This window comes from Narcine bancroftii, chromosome 6, assembly GCF_036971445.1.
Source record: "Narcine bancroftii isolate sNarBan1 chromosome 6, sNarBan1.hap1, whole genome shotgun sequence".
NCBI classification, from domain to species: Eukaryota; Metazoa; Chordata; class Chondrichthyes; order Torpediniformes; family Narcinidae; genus Narcine; species Narcine bancroftii.
In genome coordinates, this window is record NC_091474.1 from 70,433,021 (window position 1) to 70,454,071 (window position 21,051).

A 21,051-nucleotide genomic window follows, 5' to 3' on the forward strand; every position below is an offset into this window, starting at 1 on the left:
AAGGTAGCCAATGTAACCCTACTCTTTAAGAAGGGAGGGGGAGAGAATCTGGGAAACTACAGACCAGTTAGCCTGACATTGCTCGGAGGGAAGGTGCTAGAATCAGTTATTAAAGATGCAATCGCAGTACATTTGGAGAGTAGTGGTATCATCACACAGAGTCAGCATGGTTTTGTGAAGGGAAAATCATGTCTGACGAATCTAATAGGGTTTTTAGAGGATGTAACCAGTAGTGTGGATAGGGGGGGGAAATCAGTGGATGTGGTATATCTGGACTTTAGGCATTTGATAAGGTTCCTCACAGAAGACTAGCATGCAAACTTAAAAAGCATGGTTAGGAGGTATGGAGTTAAGGTGGATAGAGAATTGGTTGATGGACATGAAGCAAAGAGTAGGTATAAATGGGTTATTTTCAGAATGGTAGCCAGTGACTAGTGAGATACTGCAGGGCTCTGTGCTGGAGCCACACTGGTTTACAGTATATATTAACAACTTAGATGTGGGAATAGATAGCAATATATCAAAATTTGCAGTCGATACAAAGTTGGGTAGTGGGGTTGGCTATGTTGAGGACGCTAGGTGGGTGCAGAGTGATTTGGACAAGTTAGGCGAGTGAGTCAAGATATGGCAGATGCAATATAATGTGGATAAATGTGAGGTTATCCATTTTGGAGGTAAGAACAGGAAAGAGGACTATTATCTAAATGGTATCTGTTTAGGAAAAGGGGAGATGCAGAGAGACTAGGGTGTTGCTGTGCATCAGTCATTGAAAGTGGGCGTGCAAGTTCAGCAGGTGATGAGGAAGGCGAATGCTATGTTGGCATTCATAGCAAGAGGATTTGAATAGAGGAGTACAGAGATCCTGCTATAGATGTACAGGGCCTTGGTGAGACCATATCTGGAGTACTGCATGCAGTTTTGGTCTCCTTATCTGAGGAAGGACATCCTTGCCATGGAGGGGTTCACTGGACTGATACCAGGGATGGAAGGACTTGCATATGAAGAAAGGTTGGATAAACTCGGCTTGTATTTGCTTTAATTTAGAAGATTGAGGGGGGATCTTATGGAAACATATAAAATTCTTAAGGGCAGGGGTGTCAAACTCAAATTCACCGAGGGCCAAAATTAAAAACTTGGACTAAGTCGAGGGCTGAACTAAATATTTATTGAAAATTTTCAACAACATCTGCATGTTTTTTCTCAACATATGTAATGTTAAACTTTTTCTTATTAAATAAATGTTTAATAATAGTTTTGGTTAAACTCTTTCCATAAGAAGCATTAACAAATAAGAAATAAAATATTCAATAAATAATATTTCTCTCTAGCCTTTAAGCCAAGGATCGCACGTTGCCGAGAAGCATGCCAGGGAGTGGAGGTCTGCAGGGAGCCCTCCCCAGCCCAGCCAGCAAACCCGAGGGGCATCCCCCCCCGCCCCCTCTCCCTCCTCCGCCTCTGCCTGCTGCAACCGCCACCAACGACCCAAGGAGTCCCCGCTGGTCTCGCCATCTCACCGGGAATACCGTGAGAGCGGTGGAACTCGTCCGCGACCTCCACCCCAGCGGAAAGTCCGATGCCCAGCAGCACCCGCCCACAGATGAAGCTCAAGGAGACACAGAGGTGACCCACCACGTCCAGCCACATGGAACTAGGCGGCGGGTCCGTCGGAGCTAGGCGGCGGGTCCGTCGCAGCTAGGCGGCGGGTCCGTCGCAGCTAGGCGGCGGGTCCGTCGCAGCTAGGCGGCGGGTCCGTCGCAGCTAGGCGGCGGGTCCGTCGCAGCTAGGCGGCGGGTCCGTCGCAGCTAGGCGGCGCTGTGAATATCTAATTAACGTTCCCGTTAACTATATCGGTGACTGCTGTGCCTGCTGTGGAAGTGCTAAACACTACTACGGTAGTGCTTGCTGCTGTGCATGTGCTCTACTTGCGCGGCGGCCAGCGGGCCAACTCTCATATATATTTAATATGATCTTGCGGGCCAAATATAATTATATCGTGGGCCAAATTTAGACTGCAGGCCAGAGTTTGACATGTATGCTTAAGGATTTAAACACAGGAAGGTTGTTTCCAATACTGGGAAAAACCAGAGCCAGGGATCACAGTTTAAGGATAAGAGGAAAGTTTTTTAGGACTGTGATGAGGAAAAAAATTCTTCTCTCAGAGGGTGGTGGATTGTGGAATTCTTTGCCACAGGAAGTAGTTGAGGCCAGTTCCTTGTTAATATTTAAGAGTAGGTTAGATTTGGCCCTTGTGGCTAAGGGGATCAAGGGGTATGAGGAGAAGGCAGGAACTGGGTACCATATTGAATGATGGTGTAGGCTTGAAGGACCAAATGGCCTTCTCCTGCACCTATTTTTCTGTTTCTAGGAGGCCTCTGACCATGTTCTTGCTCCAGTCGTAAAGAACTGGAAGGTAAAGATTTGTTCCTTTTTGGTGACATATTTAAGTATTCTTGTGTGGTTCTAATATTGTTTTTCTTCAGTTGGCTTTTGTACTTTTCTTAAAGGGTACTTTTTAAACTAATTCCCAGGAAGGTCGGGTTCTTACATCCTGACTCTACTGCATCACATGACTTCCCTCCAAATCACAATTTTGAATGAGCTTTGTGCTAAGACTAGCAAACTAATTGGTCCTGGAGTGACATGAAAATTAAAGTCAAGAAACTGCCCAGTAGCCCCTCCAGGTCTTTGTCAGAGTGTTCACTTGGCACCACCCTCCTCCTCACATCTTATTCCAGTATCTTCCACCTTTCTCTCTCTAGCATCGCTCTCAGCCTCCCACCCTTCATCCTTTATAATTCAAAAACTCATTGATTGGCCTCATCACACTCTTTCCTTCGGATGACTGCTCATCAATTGGAAATCTTTCTCAAACCTTGTCCGGTGATTCAATAACCTTTCAAAGGTTCAAAAGCCTGATTTATTCACCAATTCCTTTTTACATGTCACCATTATTGTAGAAGCTCAGCAGGATGCCAAACATGTCACACCCCAAGCTGCAACCTGAAGTGGCCAAGGCGGGCTGCTCTCTTCAAATTCGGTGCCCAACTCAGCCACACCCGGGGATAAGAGGGGCTCACTGATTGGCCACTCCCCAGGCAGCACTAAACGACCAATCCCAGGAAGCGGAGGATCGTCATCCCGCCAGTCGGGTGGGATGATGACGTCAGAGGTGGGCTTCTCAGCCCTTTATAAGCAGTGTTGAATTCACTCAGGTAGTGTGTGTCTCTTCGTTGAGCATAATCTCTCCAGCAGCCGCGACAGAGGCATGATTTAAGTGGTCAATAAATGTGGTAAAGTGTAAAATTAGGATGCTTTAGCTCAGGAGAATGCAAGTTATATCCAATGGAAGTTTTTTTTAAATACATATCGCTGTCACGAGTGACATTGAGTGCAAATTTCAATGAATTAACATTCACCTTTGGGAGTTATGAGGATGCTTAGAGGTCAAAAAAACTGTACATGTAAGGCATGTTCACAGCAGATGTTACTGTGCACCTAACTATTAGGCGCGTGGAAGAGCTGCTGTCACTCGGATTTAATGTTGACCTCTGATGCTCTTTGTGTAGACATTACAACTGCAGACGCCAGATAAAAATGCAGAGAAGATTTACCAGGATGTTGCTGGACTTGATAAGCTGAGTATTGGGGAAAGGTTAAACAGGTTAGGACTTTATTCCCTGGAGCATATAAAAATGAGAGGAGATTTGATAGAGACATATTAAATGATGTGTGAGAGTAAATGCAAGCAGTCTTTTTTTCCAATGAGCTTAGGTGAGGCAAAAACTGAAGGACGTGGATGTACGGTGGAAAGGGAAATGTTTAAAGGCAACACCAGTGGGAAATTCATGCAGAGTGGTTGGAGTATGTAATGAGCTGCTTGATGAAATAGTGAATGCGGACTCAATTTTGACATTTGGATAGGGTGGCACAGTGGGTGTAGTGGTTAGGGCAATGCTTTTACTGCGCCAGTGATCGGGACTGGACCAGGGTTCAAATCCCATGCTGTCTGTAAGGAGTTGTACTTTCTCCCTGTGTCTGCGCGGGTTTTCCCCGCGGGCTCTGATTCACTCCACCATTTAGGTTAATGGGGTACAAATTGTGCCAATTTGAGCCAATGGGCCAAAACGGCTTGATACTGTGCAGTATGTCTAAAGTAAAATTTACATGGATGGGTCAGGCATGGAGTAGTATGGTTCGGGTGCAGAATAATAGCTCGGATTAGACTAGAGGAGTCAGAGCCGGTCTCTGCACTGTCATGCTCCATTGTTCTATAGTTCCCTACAACTGCATGGATTACGTCTTGGTGCTCCAATACTCTCCTCTACGTCCCAAAGATGCACAGGTTGATCCTTGAATCATCCTCAGGGTGCAGTGGTAGAATCTGGCGTCAGCCTCAAAAAGCTGAAGACACAAGAGATAAAAAGGCTGAATCGGAGCAAAAACTAGTCTGCTGGAGGTATTGAGCCACGAACTCAATAAGTGGCAGAGCAGGTTCCATGGGTCAAACGGCCAACTCCTGCCTCTACTTTTCAGCAATTGGGCCATCTTGGGGATGGGGAAGGGAACTGTCAACATTTCCGATCAAGACCCTACTGAATCTGCTCACTAAATCTGGAAGCAGAACACCTAGTGACCCATCGCTTTTTGCAGTAGAGTTGCTGATTGATTTCTTCCTTTTTTTTTGCGATTAAATTTAGAGGTAACAGGCCCTTCCAGCCATGAGATCACGCTGCCCAATTAACCTACAAACCCTGTATGATTTTGGTGGGTGGGAGGAAGCTGGAGCACCTGGGAGAAAACTCGCTCAGGACACGGGGAGGACATACAAACTCCCTACAGACAGTGCCAGATATGAACCCAAGTCACTGGCAATGTAATAACATCATGAAAATGACTACACTAACCATGCCGTCCTATATTACTACAATTGTTCCATGCTTTCTGGGAATGCCTCTGGTTGCTGGTGCCTGCACACAGGTCAATGGGACTGGGCAGAATAATACTAGAGGAGTCATTTTCCATTGTTCTATGGTTCCCTATCACAGCATGGGTTGCCTCTTGGTGCTCCAATGTTCTCCTCTACTTTCCACTAAACTCATTTCTGCTCATGCCAGGCAGATCTCAGACTGGAATGGGGACATGGCATCACTGGGAGAATGAGCTGAGCATTTCACCAAGTGAGTCGGGCCTCCAAAGTAAGAGGAGGAGGATGGGAAGTGGAGGCCTCAGCAGATATTCACATTACTCCATCTTGCTGGGAGGTAGTTGTTCTGACGTGCACGGCAACAACAGAAGGCCCGTGAAACATAAAAATCCACTACCCAGTGCAGTTCAAGCAGCCAAATGGATCGAAGGTCAATCCACAGAACCATAGAGGGGCAGAGAGGATCACTAGAGTCTCCCTCCCGAACCTCCCCCCCCCCCCAACGACGTGATCTATCAGGATCGTTGGCTGAAGAGAGCGCGCAAAAACATTGAGGACCCCTTCCACCTTGCACACAGCGTTTTTTAACTGTTACCATCGGGGAAGAGATAAAGGAGTATCAGAGCCAGCACCACCAGGGCTGTGGAACAGCTTCATCCATGGGCAGTGAGAATGCTAAACGGCCAAAGGAACTGCTCACACTGACCATCTGAGACTCTTATATTCATGAAACATTATTTATTTGTGTAGGTGAAGTACTTGTCCTGCATATGTATTGTTTGCCTGTATGTGTGTTATGTCTGGTTGTGTGTCTGCATGTTTTGCAACAAGAACCGGATGTTGTATGTGGAGGAAATGAGGCCTCCCTGCCTGTCTGGAATGTGTGTATTGCGGGTGGTCACATGTCCTTTCTGTCTGAAACTTATTCAGAAGTCACATCACCTGTCAGTCAAGGTTGGACCCATTATTGAACACCTTGCCGTTGGCTCATTTAAATCACCTAGGGTCCTTAATGGCTAGAAGCACAGATTAGCACTGTATGTAACACCAGCGCACAGCATATGCTCTCTATCTGGCTCATGCTCTAGTCCCCAGACATTGCTCCATGCCAGGTCGCTACGGTGGGCATCGCTGGAAGAGTTCCGGGTAAGGTGTGTACTACACTGAAGCTGAGCCATAGTATTGCGATAGATCAATTTCTTTCTTCTTTGGCTTGGCTTCGCGGACGAAGATTTATGGAGGGGGTAAAAAGTCCACGTCAGCTGCAGGCTCGTTTGTGGCTGACCAGTCCGATGCGGGACAGGCAGACACGATTGCAGCGGTTGCAAGGGAAAATTGGTTGGTTGGGGTTGGGTGTTGGGTTTTTCCTCCTTTGCCTTTTGTCAGTGAGGTGGGCTCTGCGGTCTTCTTCAAAGGAGGCTGCTGCCCGCCAAACTGTGAGGCGCCAAGATGCACGGTTTGAGGCGTTATCAGCCCACTGGCGGTGGTCAATGTGGCAGGCACCAAGAGATTTCTTTAGGCAGTCCTTGTACCTTTTCTTTGGTGCACCTCTGTCACGGTGGCCAGTGGAGAGCTCGCCATATAATACGATCTTGGGAAGGCGATGGTCCTCCATTCTGGAGACGTGACCCATCCAGCGCAGCTGGATCTTCAGCAGCGTGGACTCGATGCTGTCGACCTCTGCCATCTCGAGTACCTCGACGTTAGGGGTGTGAGCGCTCCAATGGATGTTGAGGATGGAGCGGAGACAACGCTGGTGGAAGCGTTCTAGGAGCCGTAGGTGGTGCCGGTAGAGGACCCATGATTCGGAGCCGAACAGGAGTGTGGGTATGACAACGGCTCTGTATACGCTTATCTTTGTGAGGTTTTTCAGTTGGTTGTTTTTCCAGACTCTTTTGTGTAGTCTTCCAAAGGCGCTATTTGCCTTGGCGAGTCTGTTGTCTATCTCATTGTCGATCCTTGCATCTGATGAAATGGTGCAGCCGAGATAGGTAAACTGGTTGACCGTTTGGTCATGCCTAGCGCGGAATGCCACACTGACCACCGGCTGGTTCGCTGCAAGCTCAACCTTCACTTCAAGCCAAAGCCCAGGAACAATAAAGCCCCCAGAAAGAGGTTCAATGTTGGAAAACTGCAGTCAGACGAAGCGAGAGGAAACTTCCAGGCAAACCTCAAAGCAAAGCTCGACGTTGCAACCCGCCTCCCGGACCCGTCCCCTGAAACCCTCTGGGATCAGTTGAAGACTACCATACTGCAATCCACTGAAGAGGTACTGGGCTTCTCCTCCAGGAAAAACAAGGACTGGTTTGACGAAAACAGCCAGGAAATCCAGGAGCTGCTGGCAAAGAAGCGAGCTGCCCACCAGGCTCACCTTACAAAGCCGTCCTGTCCAGAGAAAAAACAAGCCTTCCGTCGCGCATGCAGCCATCTTCAGCGCAAACTCCGGGAGATCCAAAATGAGTGGTGGACTAGCCTCGCCAAACGAACACAGCTCAGCGCGGACATTGGCGACTTCAGGGGTTTCTACGAGGCTCTAAAGGCTGTGTACGGCCCCTCACCCCAAGTCCAAAGCCCGCTGCGCAGCTCAGACGGCAAAGTCCTCCTCAGCGACAAGATCTCCATCCTCAACCGATGGATAGATCAATACTTGCAGAGAATCACACCACAACTCATCCTGTACAGGGAACAGGATGTGTGTGTGTGTGAGAGTCCTAGTTTGCCATTGTCAGAGTCCAATCTAGGTCTGAGGTGAATGTTTAAATCGTCACTCAAGTGAAATAGTGACTGAGGACCATTTAACCTTCTCCCGTGTTTTAACAAAAGTTACGTGTGATTGTAACATTTATATCCAGACTCATCTCTCTGTGAACCCACCGAACCTGAAACTCTTCTCAACACGACACCAGAGAACAGTACTTTGTTGGGTTGTTTTTGTACCATCAGATGACAATAAATTTGACTTGATTTGAAGTAGCAACCTCACATTAAGGTATGGACTCTAATGCCAGTGACTGCCAGGACAACGACATCAGCAAATCTATTATGCCTCCAGGACCTTCTGCTGGAGTCATTTGCATCATGTGATCTGCTTGCATTTCATTAACCCTTGCCAGAAACCAGGTGTAATGATTGCACGGTGCAGGGGATATTTGATGACACAATGCCCATTTTGCAGGTGCCATGCCTAACCCTCACCCAAGTCCTGAAAGATAGATATTCTTGTGCCCGCGAGTTGGTGGATTGCAGAAAGCTCACAGTTCAGTGGTGGGACTTTGGATTCGTAGATGGTGCATTTACTGACTTCAACATTTAAAGGAAAATAGTTCAATGGAAAATCCTTAGTCTCGTGAATTTACCCTGCCAGCATTTGCATCATCTTCTCTCCCCATCTCTCTTTCCCTCTCCTTCCTTTCTCTCACCATCTCTGTCTCCCTCTCCATCACACGCAAAATTAGACCCCATATTGTACCATTCCCATGGTTTCTGGAGTCAGTGCTAGTTATGGACTCCCATCCTGATCCAGCCATAATATGCCTCCAGCTTATGATTGGTTGCTCTTTTGAAGTGAACCTGGAGAAAATTTCCACTGGTCTCTTTATGGCATGATGTCGAATCATTTTCCTTCTGTATTTCAGATTTTCAGCATTGAACGTCTTTTGCTTCTGTAACTTTAACTGTCATGTCATTGATTTGTCTGTGAAACATCTGGCTAATGAGCAAGGCATTTGGTGGTGTGTGATGTGTCAACTACCACTGCTCATTATAATGGTACCAGGAGCGTCGCTACGGCTTAATTGCATCACACAATCAGCGAACCCGTGTTTAGCTTTCCAATTTAGCCGGAATTCACGTTCCACAGGGATTTTGCAGGGGTCTTTGTCGTTGCATTCAATGTAAGTTAGCAGCAATGGTAATAATTGGAGTGGCTAAAACGTTGGAGGGAACTGAACTGGACCGTTTGGTCCATTCTAGTGGGTTCGTGGTCTATCGTTCAAACCAGGTAGAAAAATTGTAAATAACCTGATAATTTTAAGGAGATTTTTTTTTTTGTGTGTGTGACAGATAGTTGTGGAAAGACTCAAGCATTCCGTTTTATATTTATTTTAGCACAGTGTTCACCACTGCCAGGAAGAATTACCCACCATACCTATCACCACGAGTCAAGGAAGCAGTAAATCGACTGTTTCAAAAGTCGTGAATCTGAATGCATTTTATTTTTTTCTGTAGAATCAATGACACAGCAAATATTCATGGCCATGTTGCTCAGAGGAAGAGAAGCTCGGTCAGGATGTGTTAGAATGAATGAAGACGGTAAGGATGATTACAGTAAATTACCAGACTCAGCAAATGGACAAAATGGGAGTTGATGCTGTTGTCTAAAAGAGGTGAGAGTCGAATCAGGCTTCTCAGCCCATCAAAAGTAAAACGGGAAAGGCTGAAGATGCCTGATCTGCTCCTCATCTGTAACCCCAGCTGCTCTCAAGCTCTACGACCATGTGCTCACCCACACTCACTTCCACCGCCACGTTGCCTTCCTCTCTACTTCCCCCCATTGCCAACTTGTGCCTTGTGGTTTCCAGCTGCCTGCTGACATTTTTCCAATCCTTGATGAGGTGCTCAGACCCAAAATGTCGGTTATGTATTTCTATTTTTGCTATATAAAGGAACTTGTCCGTGGATTGCCACCTTGCCATGGTGGAGAAGCTTGTGTGGTCCTGAGATCCCGAGAGCGATGCTGTCTGGATTTTTGCTCCTGGTAGGGTAACCCATGGCAGTGAGGTTGAGGGTGAGGTCCCTGACAAAGAACAATCCAAGTCGTCAATGGTGGAACAGGCGGATGAAGTTACTCTGAACTCAAAGGCTGTGAAGACGGACGAAGGCTGCAGCAAATCCATCAGCTCCGATTGTCATGGTTTTCAGGCCATTGGAACTAGTAATGTATCGTGTGCTTCTTGGAGTATAACATCAAGTACATGTTAAACAAATCCACGCACAGGCGTCTTCACTCTGTGGGCCACTTTCCAAGATTGGACTCATAAGCCAATGAATAGATCAATGGAGCAAAGACCATCATCCTTGACCTTAAGGGATAGCCACGATGAAGACGATATACAAGGACACTGATTGACCTGTTGAGTTTCTCGAACATAGTGTATTTACTTTAGAGTCTGATGCACCATTCGAATCATGGCTGCATTTTGCTTTCAACACCATTCTCCTCCCTTCTTCCCATAACGTTTGGCACTTTTACTTATCCAAAACCTGTCAACCTCCACTTTAAATCTGCCTAATGACAGTCTTCACTGCCATCTGTGGCAACAAAGTCCACAGATTCATAACCCTCTGGCTGAAGACGTTTCTCCTCATCTCTGTTCTACTCTGAGACTGTGACCTCTCACCAGTTCTAGGCAAGTCCAAGACAGTTAGATATTAGGTAGTTTTGTAAAATCATTGCCAACACTGGGTATAAAAATCTATTAATTACATACATGGTAGGAAATGGAGATATAAAGATCCATAGTCTACTGAGATTTGTTTATGATTTGCTTGTGAATAATACAATTGAATATCTAACTAATTTGTATCCCCAAAACATCGATGGTTTGCACTAATGTTCTGGCTGCGTAAAGGGTAATGGGTATACAGAATGAGTTCCAGAGGAAGAGGTAGAAGGAGGTCCAGTTTAATTGTTTAGAAGACATTTGGACAGATACATAGATCTGTTCAGAAGGATGTGAGACAGATCCAAGCAAACTGGGCCAGCTCTGGTAGTCAGCTTGGTTGGGAAGGAAAAGTTGGATTGAACATTTATCCTTGTGTGCCTCTATGTTTCCAAAGTTTAAGGATTACAAGTAATTTATTAACAATGTGCAGTACCTTTCTTTCTCCTGCTCCCGCTGGAGGGAAGTCACCATACTATTCAGCATAGAACAGGAATTTCACCTGGTCCTTGTGCACTGAAATAGGGAAAGATTTCAGTATCTGCACCAAATCAGATCCTTCTCAATAAAAATACAAAGTTGGTCAATGACAGAATTTGCAACAAAGTAAGAGAATTTTACATTCAGGTAAACTACATAACTACACAACTCACAATAGGGACCACATTCAATTCTGCACGGCTGCCAAGGTCAGCCTTTAGTAGAACCCTCCCTGTGTTAGATAAACATGCCAAGCCTGCTGATAAAGAAGGGGCAGGTTTCAAAGGAAAGGGGGGGGATAGATGCCAGGTTCATGAAGGATTTGAGACATCTTCAGGGAGGTTTCTATCAGGAGAGAGGGTGGATCGGGAATCAACAGCAATAAAAATGTATGATGGAGAACCCACTCAAGAGATAAACATATCAGAGCCCAAGGCAGCAGGTCAGTGAATATTGCACTCCCATAAAGTAACAGCGAATCAGATCTCAACTCTCCACCAAGACGTACATTTTTGTGTGTGATTTGCCCATTGGTGAACTTTGCTGGCACAGAAGGTGTGGTGGGAAAAAGTGCTGGAGAAACTCTGCAGGTCATGCAGCTTCGAAAGGAAATAAAGGCAACCTGAGCCCTTCATTCCCAAAACATCGACTTCCTTTCACTTCCTCTAGATCAGTGGTTCTCAATCTATTTCTTCCCACCCACATCCCACCTTAAGTATTCCCTATGCCTTCAGTGCTCTGTGATTCGTAAGGGATTGCTTAAAATGGTCTGTGGGTGGAAAGAAAAAGTTTGAAGACTACTTTTTTAATTGTCCTTCATTGACTCGTTATGTGCATGGTTTCATAGCTCCAAAGGAAATGGGCCAATGACAAATTTTCTCAAGCAAAATATTTCAGTAACAATTGGGTCTAGAGCAGTAATTCTCAATCTTCCCTTCCCACCTTAAGCAATTCCTTACTAATCACAGAGCACCGACGGCATTGGGATTGTTTAAAGTGATATGTGAGTGGAAAGAAAAAAGTTGAGAACCATTGGGCTAGATGCTGGTGACCTGTTAAGTTTCTCCAACATGTCTGTGCAGTGCATAAGTCCCCACATCTGCAGATTTTCTTGTTTACCTCAAGGTTTGGTATACTTGTGTGTAAATCTGGAATGGGGCAATGTGTGCCTGTGATATACAGATTTGATATATCCACATGACATGTCATTTTCTGTACTCAACTTTTCACGAAAGTTATGCAGCTCTTAGTTTCTCATCGAGACTGCCAGCTCCAAAAGATTTCCTTGCAGTCCCATATAAGGAGAAAAGTTTAAGGGAGATGTCAGAGTAAAGTTATTTTACACAAAGAGGGAGGTGGTTGCCTGGACTGCATTGCCAGGACATAGGCACATGGATATAAGAAAACTAAAGGGTTATGTGTGTGAGGTAAGTAAAATTAGATTGTTGTGGACAAAGGTCAGAATATCAACGTGGGCTGAAGGGTCTGTATTGTGCTATTATGTTCTATCAAAACCAAAGGACAGTGAAAAGAACTAATGTATGGTGGCATGCTGCCTATCTTCCCCCTGTGTTGGTAAGATTTCCTTTTGTGTGCTCCAGTTTCAACTAACCCTCTAAAAACATTGGTGCATTTATGTGGCACTGGCTTGTGGACCAGAAGGGCTTATTACCATGGTGTATCCTTAAATGTAGATAATTGAATGGATGAGCAAGTTTGGATGAGCTGGTTACATTAGCCAGTGCATGGAGGATAACACCAAGATCAAATGGATAACAAATGCTTCACAACCAGAGCTAACCAGAAACCATGGTCGGATGCAGAGGTCCAGGCCCTTCTCAGAGCTTATCATTCTGCCTTCAGGACAGGGGATAGGCTGGCACTCAGATCAGATAGGGATGAACTCTGCTGTGCAATCCTGAAAGCAAATCGAGGGTACGTATAGAAGATCAATAGACACTACAGCACAGGCAACACGGGGTGTATGTGACAAGGGATCAAGGCTATAACAGATCACAAGTAAACCTTGTGACTTAAGGACTATGACGCCTCCCTTCCGGACAGACTGAATACCTTCTATGCATGGTTAGATGAGAAGAGCTGGACCCCTGATAAACAGCCCCCCTGCATAATTGCAGCCAAGGTGAGGCAAAACCTGTCTAAGGTGAACCCACACAAGGCAATGGGACCAGACAACATATCCGGTCAGGGACTGAAGGACTGCACAGACCTTCACAGACAGCTTCAGCACATCACTGACCAGTTCCCATAGGGTTCAAAAGAGCCACCATCATTCTGGTACCCAATAACTGGCTTCAACGACCCTGTGACACTGACTCTCAACCATTTGAACATCTGGTGATGGAACACATCAAAGCACACCTCTCAGAGATGCTGGACCCATTTCAATTCACCTATAGAAAAACTGTTCCATAGATGACGTTATAGCTTTGTTCCTTCACTCCGTCCTAACCCACCTGGAGAACGGTGCCTCACATGCCAGGCTGCTGTTCATTGACTTCAGCTCAGCATTTAATAATATAATTCCCCAAAGGCTGGTGTAGAAGCTGCCCTCGTTGGGACTCAACACCCCTCTCTGTAATGGGATTCTGGACTTCCTAATGGAAAGACCACAGTCTGTCAGGGTCGGTAGCAGAACACTGAGGACTGTCACATTGAGCACTGGTGCACCTCAGGGCTATGATCTTAGCCTGCTCCTGTTCACGTGACTGACCCATGACTGAATTGCCAGATCCAACTCCAACAGTGTCATCAGGTTGGCAGGTGATACAACAGTCGTTGGCCTCATTGGCAACAACGATGAGTCGCACTGCTGAGAAGAGGTGGGAAATCTCATGAAATTGTGTGAGATTAACAACCTGAGTCTCAATGTGGACAAGGTGAAAGAGATGATCGTGGACTTCAGGAGGACCAAGAACAACCACCCTCCACTAAACATCTACAACTCTGTAGTAGAGAGAGTTGAAAGCACCAGGTTCCTTGCAGTTCACTTAACTAGTGACCTCTCGTGGACACAACATCTCCTCACTTGTCAGGAAGGCGCAACAGCGACTGCACTTCCTGAGAAGACTGAAACGGGCAAGGCTACTGGCCACCATCGTGTCAACCTGCTGCAGCAGATCTATTGAGAGCATCCAGGTCAGCTACATCACAGTGTGGTACAGTTGCTGCAGAGAAGTGGATTGGTGGTCACTCCACAGGACCAGAAAACTGGCAAAGAGGTTCACTGGAGTCTCCCTCCCCCCCCCATCGACGTGATCTACCAGAAGAGAGTGCGCAATATCATTGAGGATCCTTTCCACTCCACACACAGCATCTTTCAGCTGCTCCCATTGGGGAAGAGATCCAGGAGGATCAGAGCCAGCACCACCAGGCTGAGGAATAACTTCTTCCCACGGGCAGTGAGAATGCTGAACGACCAAAGGAACTGCTCACATTGACCCTCCGAGACTCATATTTGGGAAATAGTATTTATTTATATATAGCTGAATACTTGTCCTGCATATGTATTGTTTGTCTCTATGCGCAATATGTCTGGCTGTTTTGCACTGAGGACTGGAGAGTACTGCTTTGTTGGGTTGTACTTGTACAACCAGATGACAATAAAGTTGACTTGACTTGAAGTTTGAGTCACGGAATGGCAAAACTCAATTTGTACATTGCTCTGGCTCCCGAATCCCTGTCATTTATTTGCAAATCAATTAGAAGGTGCAATATCCAGACTTTGGAATGAGTAATTCTCAGGAGGGGTTTTGATTTCCTCCTTCCTCCACTGTGATCTTTAAAAAAATCCGATAACCTTGTTCAGTTTGAACAATGGTTCGATGAAGTGTAAATTCATGGCTGGATATTTAATCTTCTTTGTTTTCCCTGAATCCTTGTAAAAATGTCATAGGTGTTCAATTTTACATGTCTGCAAGCTTTCATGATTTCCTTTTCCTTTCAGTTCTCACAGAAATGTGAGGTGCAGTTATAGTTTATTGGATTTTATTTGCTGACTTTCTTCAAGGATTTTCCTTGAGATTGCAGTATTATTTAACTGCTGTCTTCTTTCATTGAGTGCTTAAAGCAAAATTTAAAGATAAACTGTTGTATATTATTTTTCACAGTCCAACTAAAATATGTACAGTACCACACTGATCATCCGAGATGGTCGGGACTGGACCTTTTGGGTAAACAGTTTTTTTCAGAGAACCGGTCATTTTTTTAAAACACTCCAGTAGCAACAGCAAACCACTTGTACCAATGTTTAAACCACAACAATCAACAAGGGAAGGCTTTTTAAGCAGTAAAATAACGTTTCATTCTCACCAAAAAAAATGCTAGCCACCGCCGATCATTGACACCTCCCAACCACAACTGCGGATTCCCCCGACACGTCACCAGCGCTGCCGCTGATCCCTGGGGAGGCTTCCCGGGCTGGTGGAACACTCACTGGTGAGTCGGTGGGTTCTTGTCTCCCTGGTCCCTGGACCTCCCGATGCTGGAGTCCCAACTCAGAATCGTCCCCTAGGCCGAGGAGTCCGATATGCATGTGTGGTAGTAGGCTGAGGGGAAGGTTTGGAGTCAGCATCCGGTGTGCCAAGGAAGGAAGGAGGGAAGGTAAGGGGAGGGAAATCCACTGAGCCCGAGGAACCACTCCTGCCTGGGAGGCCGCTCTCCTTGATGATGCCGGGACAAGGGATTCTTCCAACTGCTTATGGCTGGGAGACAGTGGTGCGCAGTTTGATGGGAGAAATGGAGAGAAAAGTCTATAGGGGAAGGTAAAGAAGAAATTGAAAGAGAGAGGGGAGGGAGTTGCGTGAAACGAGAACCATCGGTGTTCTAATTTCATGTGGAATGATTTTTTTTTCAACCTATGAGGTAAATTTGGCTCTGAGAACTTTTGGTATAAATGAGGATTTCTGATTTGTTTTGGATATCCAAATTTATTTAAATGAGGATTTTGGAGAATCCAATTTTTGGATAATTGGAGTTATACTGTATCTCATGTGGAACAAATGGCAATTTCCAGGCTGATGAACTTATCCCTGTCGTGGAAAACTATCAACTGGTGTCACCACTATCCAACCTGCATTAAGGAATCTACAATTAGCTTCATTTTAAGCTACTATCATCCACTTAAACAACTCTTTTCATTTATTGGATTTTTATAAGATTTTATGTCAATATACAGTATCAAGAAATTTTAATGCTGTAAATAAAATTTAAATCTTGTAAATGTGGGCTACGTGAAGTGTGGAGTAAGAATGACACACACACAGTCGGGTCGAAGTCAAAGACTGATTTATTGCTCTGCCAGCTCCGTCATTCCTGCCTCTGATGACATGAGTGACGTCATCACAGTGCTGGCCTTCGAATGGCTAGCATTCCTATCATTGCCCGCTATTTCCCACCATGCGGGAGATCACACAGGACGATGGCCGTTGGTCCCTGCAGGAACCTCATAATCGCCACATTTGCTGGCCATTTTGTGAGCTGGGTTGCAACTCAGTTCGTAGGCCGCTACACAACCCCCACTCCCCACCCAGAACTGGTAATTTGAGTGTCCATTGCTGCTTTGGGAGGCCTAGCTCTGTGTCATGGGGCTGAGTCTCAACTGGCTGGCCATTGTCCACATGGGATGGTTTCAGGCGGACCAGGCTGAAGGTTTCCTCTTTGCTGACAATGTCCAATACACACATCAACCCGTTATTCCTGATGACCCTGTACAGCCCCTCATAGAGAGGGGTGCCCGGTGCACTGCCCTTCGCACAAAAGCAGGTGTGCAAGTCCTTGGAAATGAAAGATTTGGGCTGGCCATGCGGTGTGGGCTGTTTCAGTGCCACCATGGGGATTTCCGGAACCTTGGTGGCAGCCAAGAAGTCCCCCAGGATACCAAGTGTGCGTCGTAGACCATTTCTGTAGCAGAGGCATTAAAGTCCTCTTTCAGCGCGTATCCCCAGAGGGGCCCAAGGCAGTTCATCTGCCCAGTTGGGACCCTTGAGCTGGGCCATCAGGGCTGCTTTTAAATGTCTGTGGATCCACTCCACTAACCCATTGGCCTGTGGGTGATACATTGTGGTGTGGTGGAGTTAGGTTCCAAATGGTTTGACCAGCACCTCCCAGAACCCTGAGGTAAACTGCGCTCCCCTGTTGGAGGTGAGATGTTCCGGGACTCCGAACCTGGACACCCAAGTGTTGATTAGTGCCTTGGTGCAGGTCTCCATGGTCGTGTTGGCCATCAGGACTGCCTCCGGCCAGCTCGTGGAGTAGTAAACCATAGTGAGGAAGTATCTCCCCCCCATGGGAAACCAGTAGCAGCCCCATGATGTCAATGGCTGGTTCTAAAGTCTGGGGAGATGCTTTAGGGTGAGTTTGCACATTGGTCACCTGCCAGAGCTGCAGGTCTTGGCCCACTGACTGACCTGCTTGTGGAGCCCGTGCCAGATGAAGCTACTGGCCACCATCTTCACGAGATTCTGATGGCTGGATGTGCCAAGTTGGGCATCGCATCAAAGACCTGCCATCTCCATGCTGCCGGCAAGAAGAGACGATGAGTCGTTCTCCAGCCTCAGCCCAGAAAGTGCCATTGTGCATGACAGGATCTTAGGGTCATCGTGCTATAGCCTGGTAGTGCTGAATATTCCATGACCTGGGATAGGGCATGGACGGGTTCGATGGTGGACCAGGAGGAAGCGTTGACCACCATGTTGTTCTTGCCAGTGATGCGTTGCAAGTCCATGGTGAATTCAGACACGTAGGAAAGGTGCCTATGCTGGCTGGCCCATGACGAGTCAGGTACTGTGGAAGGAGAAAGTCAGTGGTTTGTGGTCTGTGAAAACTTTGAATTATCTGCCTTCCAGAAAGTATCAGAAGTGCCTGACCGCCAGGTACACGCCAATAGCTCCCAGTCAAAGGCACTGGATTTAAGTTCAGGTGGCCGGAGGTGCCTGCTAAAAAAGGCCAGGGGCTGCACTGCCCATTGATCAGCTGTTCGAGGACCCTTCCGACCTCTGTGCCTGAGATGTTCACCATGAGCGTGGATGGCGCATCTGGCCTGGGGTGAACCAGAAAGGTGGTGCTGGCCAGAGCATCTTTCACTTTCCAGAATGCCTGCAAGGTCTTCCCGTCCCAGACAATGTCTTTATTTTCCCCACTGAGCATGAAAAGGGGGCTCATGATCCAAGCTGCTGCCGGTATGAATTGGTGGTAGAAGTTAATCATACCGTGAACTCCTGCAGCCCCTTCATGGTGTGAGGTTTGGTGAAACACCGAACGGTCTACACCTTCTCGGGCAGTGGTTTCACCCTGTACCTGTCGATCCGATGCCTCAGGAAGTTGATTGTGTCCGGCCCGAACTGACACTTGGCAGGGTTGATGGTCGAGCCGAACCCCTGCAAGGAGGTGAATAGTTGTCTGAGGTGGGCTGTATGCTATGAATGGTTGCGGCTGGCATTAAGAGTATCGTCCAGGTAGATGAACATGAATGGTAGGCCCTGGCCCATCGCGTTCATCAACCACTGAAAAGTCTGAGTAGCGTTCTTAAGCCTGAAGGGCATCCTCATGAACTCGAACAGGCTGAAGGGGTGATTATGATGATTTTGGGTCTGTCGTTGGTGTGTACTGGGATTTGATGATGACTCCTGATTAAATTGATCTTTGAAAACATCTGTACCCCTTGTAAGGTGGCAGGAAAGTCTTGGATATGGGGCACGGGGTATCTGTCTGGTGTGGTGGCCTTGCTGAGGCGTCAGTAAACACCACACAGCCTCCACCCTCCTGCTGCCTTCAGGCCCAAGTGCAGGCGGGAGGCCCGGGAACTGTCAGATCACCGCACTCTCCCCAAATCCTCCATTTTATTAAACTCCTCTTTGGTGAGGTGAGCTTCTCGGGGAGAAGGCTCCGTGGCCTGACGTGGAGCGGGAGGGCCCTTGGTGAGGATGTGGTGCCTTACCCGTGTTTTGGTTCTGCGGAGGATAATTGTGGTGCTATGATTGCGGGGATCTCCAGCAGGATGTGTCTGTAGGTGTCTTCAGACAGCATGACTGAGTCAAGGTGGGGGGCCAGTAGTTTGGCTTCCCCCAGGTGTATCGTCTGAAAGTTCTGAAGTCAACCAGCAGGCAGTAGGCGTGTGGGAAATCGGCTCCCGGGAGCGGTTGCGCCACTGCCGAGGCAGTAAAACTCCACTTAAATCGGTGGCCAGCAAATCGAAGGGGGATAATGTGGGTAATGTAAGTTCATATAGAGGTGCTGTTTGTTGCCCTCAGTGCCAGGCCTGGCTTGGCATTCCTGGTATCATAGGCTGTGAGGAGAAGGACACTTATTTCAGCACCGGTGTCATAAGGAACAGCTTTCCCAACAGAGAGGCCCACTCGTGGAGGAGGCTGTCACATTGGCCATCCACTGAAGCCATTAATGATGGTTAGCCATGGCATTTATCTGAAATGCACAGTGTGGGTGTCATCGACAAGGCCCTGCACCCCATCGTTGAAGATAATAGCAATATGGCTGGGTATGGAAGGGTGTCCATGCCTCTACGTTTCCTGTGGCCTGGTTGCCGGCTGGGGTCGGGGATTGACGATTTGTTCCACCAAGGCCCCATTTTCTTTCTTTGCATAATCATATATACATCTGTCAGATCACCCTTCAGCTTCCTTCACTCTAAGGAAAACAAGCCCAATCTGCCCCCACCCTCAACATTGTCCAATCCAGACAATATCCTGGTGAATTGTTTCTTCACACTCTCCAGGGTATCCACATCCAATCCTTTTCCTATTTAAATATTCTAGTCCCATTTATTATGAGGGCCATCAACATTCAAGAGAAAGAGATCTGAGCCAAAAGGTAGGCTGCTCATTTCTCTCCACGGATGCTGCCTGACAGCTGCTGCCGGTCCAGCCTCTCCAACTTCCCTTGGCAAGCTGGAGGTAGCCAACAAGATCATAATGAGAACATGCAAACTCCACATAGACTAACATCAAATATCGAAATTGTCCCAGACTGGCAAGCAGCACAGCATTAATTGCTTCACTGTTATGCAATCTCATGCAAGGTGTCTACAGAAAGAAAATGTGAGTAGCTATCCATAGAAGTCACACACTTCAAAATAAAACTGAATTCATTTATATTCTTGCTTCTTTCTGTCAGATATTCAAATGATCAGGTTTGTACTCAGGAAAATAAATTGGAAACTGCAACAGTACAAGCCCCAAATTAAATTAATATTGCAACTTCATTAAAATTAAATTGTTACGTAATGTATTTATATTCCTTCTGGATAACTAATGACAGTAGAGTTCTCTCGATACATTACGTTTATTTACAGTGTTACGAGCCCAGAGGACCCCAAAACCCAGCAGCAATATAAATTCACCAAGACAAATTATTACTTAAACAAAAGTTGCTTTTAAACTTCTTTAAGCATAAAAGCAGGAGCAAACTTTAACTTATTACTATTAACTTAACCTAATTTAACCCCCTTCTAATTCTCAGTGCATGTGTATGAAATGTATACATGCTCAGGAAAGTTATTTGATTCACAGTCCAACTCATTCCTTCAAGTTTACCGGTATTAGGCAATTCTTATACTGTGCACAGAATTTAACGTTTATGAACTTTCACCAAGCTCTGGTCTTTGGCTTGGCTTCGCGGACGAAGATTTATGGAGGGGGTAAAAAGTCCACGTCAGCTGCAGGCTCGTTTGTGGCTGACCAGTCCGATGCGGGACAGGCAGACACGATTGCAGCGGTTGCAAGGGAAAATTGGTTGGTTGGGGTTGGGTGTTGGGTTTTTCCTCCTTTGCCTTTTGTCAGTGAGGTGGGCTCTGCGGTCTTCTTCAAAGGAGGCTGCTGCCCGCCAAACTGTGAGGCGCCAAGATGCACGGTTTGAGGCGTTATCAGCCCACTGGCGGTGGTCAATGTGGCAGGCACCAAGAGATTTCTTTAGGCAGTCCTTGTACCTTTTCTTTGGTGCACCTCTGTCACGGTGGCCAGTGGAGAGCTCGCCATATAATACGATCTTGGGAAGGCGATGGTCCTCCATTCTGGAGACGTGACCCATCCAGCGCAGCTGGATCTTCAGCAGCGTGGACTCGATGCTGTCGACCTCTGCCATCTCGAGTACCTCGACGTTAGGGGTGTGAGCGCTCCAATGGATGTTGAGGATGGAGCGGAGACAACGCTGGTGGAAGCGTTCTAGGAGCCG

The 21,051-nt window shown here is 46.7% G+C and overlaps 1 long non-coding RNA gene across 1 annotated transcript in view; it reads right to left on the bottom strand.

Annotated features, from left to right (window-relative positions):
• LOC138737525 (uncharacterized) overlaps positions 1 to 21,051 on the bottom strand; it is a 31,688-nt gene that overhangs the window by 982 nt on the left and 9,655 nt on the right. Inside the window, exon 2 of the long non-coding RNA XR_011340999.1 lies at positions 10,802 to 10,881. This is a non-coding gene — a long non-coding RNA (uncharacterized lncRNA). The remainder of the gene's footprint in view (positions 1 to 10,801; positions 10,882 to 21,051) is intronic.